Below are 8,186 nucleotides of genomic sequence, written 5' to 3'. Positions count from 1 at the left end.
GGGCACGGCCTGGTGGGGCTGGGGTTGGGGACGGGCCTCTGTCCCAGGCTGGCCATTTGCTCAGCAGTCCAGCACCATCTGCACAGCTCTGTGGCCCCGTGAGCTCACGGGGACATGGGGAGCCTGGACCTGGGCTGCAGTGGTGTGGTGGGCACAGGGTCCTACCAGCCCTTCTCTCCAGCCCCTCAGGCAGCCCCTTGCTTTCCTACTGCTGGATGACTGACCGGGTACTCACCTGGTCATTCTGCCACCTTCCAAGCCGCCTCCTGAGACGCTCCTCCAACACCCCCAGGTTGCTAAGGTTCCCTGTCCCCTGCTCATGTCCCCCACTAGGGTCCCCATGCTTACACCGGAGTACGTACATCTCCCAGCTGCTGCAGCACACGGGAAGGCTTTGCAAAGCCAGGGACGGAGGCCAGGGGTCTTGGGGTCTCTGAGGTGAGGTGCCCACCATGAGGGGCACAGCTTGCAGCTGGCAGGTTGGTAGACAAGAGTACTTTGCTTTCTCTTTGGAACAAGGATGGGAACAGATTTTTTTTTCTTTCCTGTTACCCAGGCTGGAGTGCAGTGGTATGATCTCGGCTCACTGCAACCTCCACCTCCCAGGTTCAAGAGATCCTCCTCCCTCAACCTCCCTAGTAGCTGGGACTACAGGCACCTGCCACCACGCCCGGCTAATTTTTATATTTTTAGTAGAGAAGGTTTTTTCACCATGTTGGCCAGGCTGGTCTCGAACTCCTGATGTCAGGTGATCCACCCGCCTCGGTCTCCCAAAGTGCTGGGATTACAGGCGTGAGCCACCGTGCCCGGCCAGAACAGATCTATTTTAAATGAACCACAAGTTAGAAAACAAACCAACAGAATAAATGTGTTGGTGAGAGAAGAAAGCTGCAAAGAAATGAGAAAGGAAGAACCGGGTAGGGAGAGGTTTCCGCAAGGCAGGTGAGCGGGTGGGCTTGTGGCGGATGCAGGGTGGGCCTGCGTCCTCTGCCCCACTCTGGGGACATGAGTTCTTCATTGGGGCTGGGGTGCCCGTGACAGCAAAGTCGATCAGCTTCCTTTTCTCTGGAATCAATAACCCTGATCTGAAATTCACAAAAAGTGTCCTCCGCTTATAAGACTCAGCTCATCCCAGGGTTCTGGGTGGGTGTCCCGTCCAGGAGTCACCCTGGGCCCCCAGGCGGCAGGTGCTTGAGCCCCTGTATTTTGGCACTGACTGTGTATTGCACTGGTCCGGCTCTTCACACCCTGGCTCCTGGCCTTTGAGGACTGGCCCAGCAAGGTAGACTATGCCCCCATTCCACAGATGTGCAGAGACGGGACAGCTCCCAGAGACAGCGAGGCCTGGGTGGTGGCGGTGGCAGTCACCTGGGGCCCTGGGTGGGTGGTCCTCAGAGCGGCTGCAGACCCCAGCCGGCCTGGCCACCTCAGCTTTGACCCTCATTTTCTCCAGTCCCTGCCCCTGGCCCGCCACCCACCTGGCCTCCCTTTGACTTGGCACCCAGGCCCTGTTCCCAGTCTCCCGCAGCTCCCTCCTTCCCTCTGAGTCCCTGCTTCTGTCCTCACCCTTCTCCTGTCTGTAGCTGCAATTACAGCTAATCAGATACCTGAACCGCTTGCGAAGCTATTAGCAGTTCTCCCTGCCCGGTGGGAAATCAGCGGGCTGGACAATTAGCTTTTTAGTTGCAACTCAGATTCTGATGCAAGCAATAAACAACTCGCACTGCTCCTTCCCTCCTCCCACTTCCTCTTCCCCCTCCTCCCTCCCCTCCTCCCTTCCCTCCTCCCACTCCTCCTGGTCTTCCTTCTCCCTTCCTCCCTTCCTTCCTTTTTCCTTTTTCTTCACGCTCCCCTTCCACTCTCCGTCCTCACCACACCCAGGGCACTGGGGGACTCTCCAGGGTCTCTCTCCTAACCTGGTTCAGCTCCACCCTGCACTTGGACCACCCGAGCTCCCAGCAAGCCGGGTTCCTTGCCCTTGCTCTCATCTGCCGGGTTTAGGACAGGTGGGGGCGATGGTGACCAGCAGTGTCTTCAGAGGATCCATAGCTCCCACTCCCCGGGAGCCACCCCCCCCCAGACCCTGTCCTTCCTCCTGCTGACTTTCTCGCCCTGTGTGTGCGTGTGCACGTGTGTGCGTGTGTGTGTGTGTGTGTGTGCCCGCCCGTGCGCGCACGATCCTGTTTGTAATTAAGCAGTTAATTGCGCCGGGTTCTTGATTAGCTTTGGGGGATGGTAATGTTCTAGCGAGATGAGGTGTTGTGTACAGTTCAGAATCATTTAGAGAAATTGGAGCTAATTTTGCTGTCTGCGCTTATTACTGCATTAATTTAATTTGGGTTGCTTTTAGCTCATTAACACATCTAATTAATTCGTTGACATCACTATTAAGATGTCTCTTTGAAATTGGCGTCTCCAGATAATCTGGATGGAGAGGCTGACATGCCAGGCGCGGAGCTGCCTGGGAACACGGAGAGGGGAGGGAAAGAGACCAGCCGACTAATGAATTTTCCATCAGAATCGCACGGTTTGTCAGAGGAAGTGCGAGGCGGGGTGCAGGGAGCGGCAGAGACAAAGGAAGGGGGAGCTGGAGAGCTCACGGCCGCGGCTCGCCGGGTCTTAAATATTGAATTGGTTATGAAAACAAACAGACTTCACCAGGAGTGCGGATGCTGGGCCAGGCGCCTCCCTGCCCTGCCCTGCTTAGCCCCAGCTCTGCTCTGCTCTGCTCTGGCCGTTGGCCAGGCCACGTCAGCATGGATGCAGGGCTTGAGGGGTCACACCTATGACCCCCTCAACTCCAGCTTAAGCCTCCCCGTGTCAGGTTTACCCCCTCCACAACCGCCTGTGGCTTCCTGCTTCAGGCCGATGCTGACGTGGCCTGGCTGACACCCAGAACAAATGGGGAAACTGAGGCCCAGAAGTGGATGTTGGGGTAGCCCAAGGTCACCGGGAAGTTTGCGGATGTGCAGCTGAGATCAGCCCAGCCCCAGGTGCACACCAGGGAGCAGCTGCAGCTGTGGGGGAGGGGTTGGGGGTCCAGGAAGCCTCACAGCCCGCGCCACCCACTTCTGTCACCTGGGAGCTCCCAACAGGTGCACATGAAGGTGGTGACGGATCTACCCTCCGGGCAGTGAAGGTGGGGCCAGTGGGAGATCAGGGGCTACCACGGCAGATTCTGGACTTGGCATCTACCAGTGTGGGGTCTCCTGGAGGCCCTGGGCAACCCCCACTTCTCTGCCTTCCAGTGTTGTCCCTGCAGCCTCAATCCTTCTAGAAGGGCCTCCCTTTCCTCATCTTGGGTGGAGTAAACCTACCCATGCTTCAAAGGGAGTATGCAGATGTCCCCTCCTCCAGGAAGAACTCCTGGATTTCCTGTCTGACCCTGGTGGAGACGGGAGCTGGTGGAGGGTGGAGCTGGAGCTGCAGCCATCCTGGGAAAGTGCAGTCTGCTACCTGGGTTCTTTCCTACTCTCTGTCTGCTCTTCCCTGCTTAGAGGCTAAACTGTTTCCTCAAAATTCATATGCTGAATAACCCCCAAGTCCTCAGAATGGGACTGTATTTAGATATAGGATTTTAAAAGGTAATTAAGGCAAGGTACAGTGGCTCACACGTGTAATCCCAGCACTTTGAGAGGCTGAGGCAGGAGGATCACTTGAGCTCAGGGGTTTGGGACCAGCCTGGGCAACATAGTGAAACCCTATCTCTGCAAAAAGTATACAAAAAAAAAAAAAATTAGCTGGTGTGGTGCTGCACACCTGTGGTCCCAGATACTCAGAAGGCAGAGGTGGGAGGATCACTTAAGCCTGGGAGGTTGAGGCTATAGTGAGCTGTGATTGCACCACTGCACTCCAGCCTGGGTGACAGAGGGAAGCCCTGTCTCAAAAACCAAAATGGTAATTAAGGTAAAATTTAATCACCTGACGAGTTCTTCTTGCCCACTGCACAGACAGAGCCACTTCACTGAGACAGTGGGATTGCAGTAGAGTTTAATCAACGCAGGGCCAGCTGAGCGGGAGACGGGAGTTTATAATGCAGATCTGCCTCCCTGAAAGCTCAGAGGCTGGAGTGCAGTAGTGCGATCTTGGCTCACTGCAACCTCCGCCTCCCATGTTCAAACGATTCTCCTGCCTCAGCCTCCCGAGTAGCTGGGAGACTGGGCTTTTTCAAGGACAGTTCGACAGGCAGGGGCGAGGGAATGGGGAATGCTGATTGGCTGGGCGGAGGATGAACTCACAGGGGTGGTGTCAAAGCTGTTTTCTGGTACTGAGTTGGTTCCTGGGTGGAAGTCACAGGGCTGGTTGAATTCATTCCTTGGTCTAAGTCGTGGGTTCAGGTGAACTCAGCGGTCCACAGAAGTCTAAAAAACCCCCCTGACGCCAGTCTTAGGGATTGGCAATGGCAATGTCATCTATGGGAGCGACTGGGGAAGTCACAAATATCATGGTAACAACAGCTGGTTACCATTTAACTGTGCCTACATTTTAGCAGAGTTCAGACCCCTTTCATAATTCTTATCTTGTGGCCTTCCATTAGTTTTTACAAAGGTAGTTTTGGTCCCCACCCCAGGAGGGGATAGTTTTAGGAAAGGCAATTATCATGCTCTTGCCAGTCACAAGAGGACACAGACCACAGGGTCCCACTTACGGTGATGCAGAGCAGGTGAGCCCCCAAATCAGGGCTTAGCCTGGGAGGGTTCTTGGCTTTGCCCAGGAAGGAATGCAAGGGCGAGGTGTTGGTGTTAAAGCAGCCATGCACAGCAGCAGCCCCGGGGTAGTTCCACACTCATGTTGACACCCACTTTTAATTATGCAAATTAAGGGACAGATTATGCAGAAATGTATAGGAAAAGGGTGGTAACTTTCGGGTCATTGGGTTGTTGCCATGGAAAGGGGTGGTAACTTCTGGTGTTGCCATGGCAACGGCAAACTGACTGGCTCACTGGTGGGCGTGTCTTATGGAAAGCCACTCCCACCCAGTCCCTGTTTTGGTTAGTCCTCAATCTGGTCCGGAGTCCCACCTCCTACCACAATAGGAGGTTTCTAGACTCCTCAGATCCACAGAGACAGAAGGAGGAAGGTGGTTCCCAGGAGCTGGGGAGTGAGGGTTGAGTGGGGAACAGAGCTTCAGTTTTGGAAGATAAAAAGCTCTATGGATGGAGGATGGTGATGCTTCCACGATGCTGCGCTTAATGCCGTTAACTGTCCACTTACAAACGATTAAGATGGGCCGGGCGCAGTGGCTCACACCTGTCATCCCAGCACTTTGGGAGGCCGAGGCGGGCAGATCACCTGAGGTCAGGAGTTCGAGATCAGCCTGGCCAACATGGTGAACCCCAGTCTCTACTAAAAATACAAAAATTAGTCAGGCTGATGGTGGGCGCCTGTAATCCCAGTTACTCAGGAGACTGAGGCAGGAGAATTGCTTGAATCCAGGAGGCAGAGGTTGTGATAAGCCGAGATTGCACCACTGCACTCCAGCCTGGGCGACTGGGAGACTCTATCTCAAAAAAAAAAAAAAGAAAAGAAAAAAGAAAGAAAGAAAAAAGTTAAGATGGTAAGTTTTATGTCATATATGTTTACCACAATAAAAACGTTTTTGAACCTCTGCACTGTAGTGATCGTTTCTAAAAAGTTTAGAGAGACCAGGGGAGAAAACAGATAAGCTTCATATTTTAGTACCTCGATGGCACTTTTTCCTGCTTTTGGAAACCCTTTGGAAAAAGGGTTCCAGCATTTTTGTTTTGTGCTGGGCCCTGCAGTTCGTGTCTCTGGCCGAGATCCTGGAAGGCATTTCTGGAGACGGCTTGTCACATGTGGAGCTTTCAGGGTTTTCTGGAGAACCCTGAAGAACGAGAAACATTCCTCAGCCTCTTCAGGACAACCAGCCCCCAGTGACCTCTTGGTGGCTACCAGTTTGCCCTCAAGATGTGTGATATTCATTGTTCCTGGACCCTGTGGGGGTTCTCTCCCTCCCCTCCTGCCTTTCTTATAAATCCTGTCTGTGCCTCTGTTCCGTGACTCAGTTTACTCACCGACTCCCTCACACATGAGAACACAGTTTTCCTGCAGTGACAGTGAGCAAATTGGCTACACTTGGTACAATGGCCCTGAGCTATTCTCTGACCCCAGTTTCTCCAGGCTGGGCAGGAGGTTGGCTGTCTGGGGACCGGGTAGACATAGCCCCCTGGAGAGCTGGGGCAGCAGAGGCCGTTCTGAACTGGCCGTGATCATGCGGCATCAGGCCTGTGGGAGGAGAGTGTTTTCAGAGCCCACTGCTGACCTATAACGTGGGGGCACACCTCACCGGTGAAATCTGGGGGCTGTTGTCTATCTGCGTGGTGACCAACACCAGCTACGGAAGCAGGTCCTTTGCTCCAGCCTGGCTCTGGTGGCCCTGTGACCTGGTCCTCTTTGTCTTCTAACAGTTTATTGAGATATAATTCACCCACCTTACCACCCACTCATTTATTTTGTTTTTTATTTATTTTTGAGACGGAGTATTGCTCTGTTGCCCAGGCTGGAGTGTAGTGGCATGATCTTGGCTCACTGCAACCTCCACCTCCCGGGTTTAAGGGATTCTCGTGCCTCACTCTTCCAAGTAGCTGGGACTACAGGCATGCACCACCATGCCCAGCTAATTTTTGTATTTTTTGTAAAGACGAGTTCTCGCCATATTGCCCAGGCCAGTCTTGAACTCCTGACCTCAAGTGATCTTCCCGCCTTAGCCTCCCAAAGTGCTGGGATTACAGGCATGAGCTACTGTGCCCAACCCCACTCACTCTTTTAGAATGTATAATTTGGGTTTTTTTTTTTTTGCGTCAGGGTCTCTCTGTCGCCCAGGCTAGAGTGCAGTGGTGCAATCATAGCTCACTGCAGCCTCAACCTCCAGGGCTCAGGCAATCCTCCCACTTTAGCCTCCTGAGCAGCTGGGACTATGGGTGCATGCTACCACCACGCCCAGCTAATTTTTGTACCTTTTGTAGAGACAGGGTTTTGCCATGTTGCAAAGGCTGGTCTTGAACTCCTGGGCTCAAGCAATCTGCCTTCTTCAACCTCTCAAAGTGCTGGTAATACAGGCATGCACCACCACACCTGGCTAATTTTTGTTTTTGTTTTTGAGAGATAGGGTCTCAGTATATTGCCCAGGCTGGTCTTGAACTCGGGGGTTCAAGCAATTCACCTGCCTTGGCCTCCCAAAGTGCTGGGGTTATAAGCATGAATCGCCACACTCAGCCCTGGTGTTTTTTTTTTAATTTTTATTTATTTTTTTTTTAGTATATCCACAGAGTTGTGCAACCATCATCACTGTCTAATTTCAAAACACTTTTATCTCCTCTAAAAGAAACCTCATACCCCTTAAGCAGTTACTGTTCATTTCTACCTCTCCCCTCCCCCTGGCAACATCATTCTACCTTCTGTCTCTGTAGATTTGCCTATTTGTAAATTTCATGTAAATGGGAGCGTTCAATATGTGGTCTTTTGTGTCTGTGTTCTTTCACTTTGCATCATGTTTCCAAGGTTCACCCAGGCTGTAGCATGTATCAGAGCTCCATTCCTTTTCATGGCTCAGTAATATTCCACTTTGTGGATCTACCATCTTGTGTTTATCCATTCATCCCTGGATGGACGCTTGGGTCGCTCCCGCCTTTTAGCTCTTGTGAATAGTGCTGCTGTGAACATTCAGGCACACGTTTTTCTGTGGCTGCATGGTTCCAATTCCATTCGAACCTAGGAGTGGAAGTGCTGGGTCACATGGTGACTCAATCCTGAACATTTCCAGGAACGGCCAGGCTGTTTTCCGCAGTGGCTGCCGTGGTTTACGTTCCCGCTGGCACTGCAGGAGAATTCTGATTCCTCCACATGTTCGCCAGCACTTCATTGCTGTCTTTTTCACTGTAGCCATGTTAGGGAGGGAAGTGACACTGCACTGTGGTTTTGATTTGTATTTCCCAGGTGCTTTCACTGATGGCTGCTGTCTGCACTCGGGGCCATTAGCATACCAAACTCCCATTGGCTGGACCTGACACCATGAAAATGTCTGCTCAACATTTGACTTTAGTTCAAAAAGCTAACTGGGCCAAGCACAATGGCTCACACCTGTAATCCCAGCACTTTGGGAAGCCGAGGCGGGCAGATCACTTGAGGTCAGGAGTTCGAGACCAGCCTGGCCAACACGGTGAAAC

Source organism: Colobus angolensis, unplaced genomic scaffold, assembly GCF_000951035.1.
Source record: "Colobus angolensis palliatus isolate OR3802 unplaced genomic scaffold, Cang.pa_1.0 Scaffold43, whole genome shotgun sequence".
In the NCBI taxonomy this organism is placed as follows: domain Eukaryota; kingdom Metazoa; phylum Chordata; class Mammalia; order Primates; family Cercopithecidae; genus Colobus; species Colobus angolensis.
Note: the sequence above shows the minus strand (reverse complement) of the source record.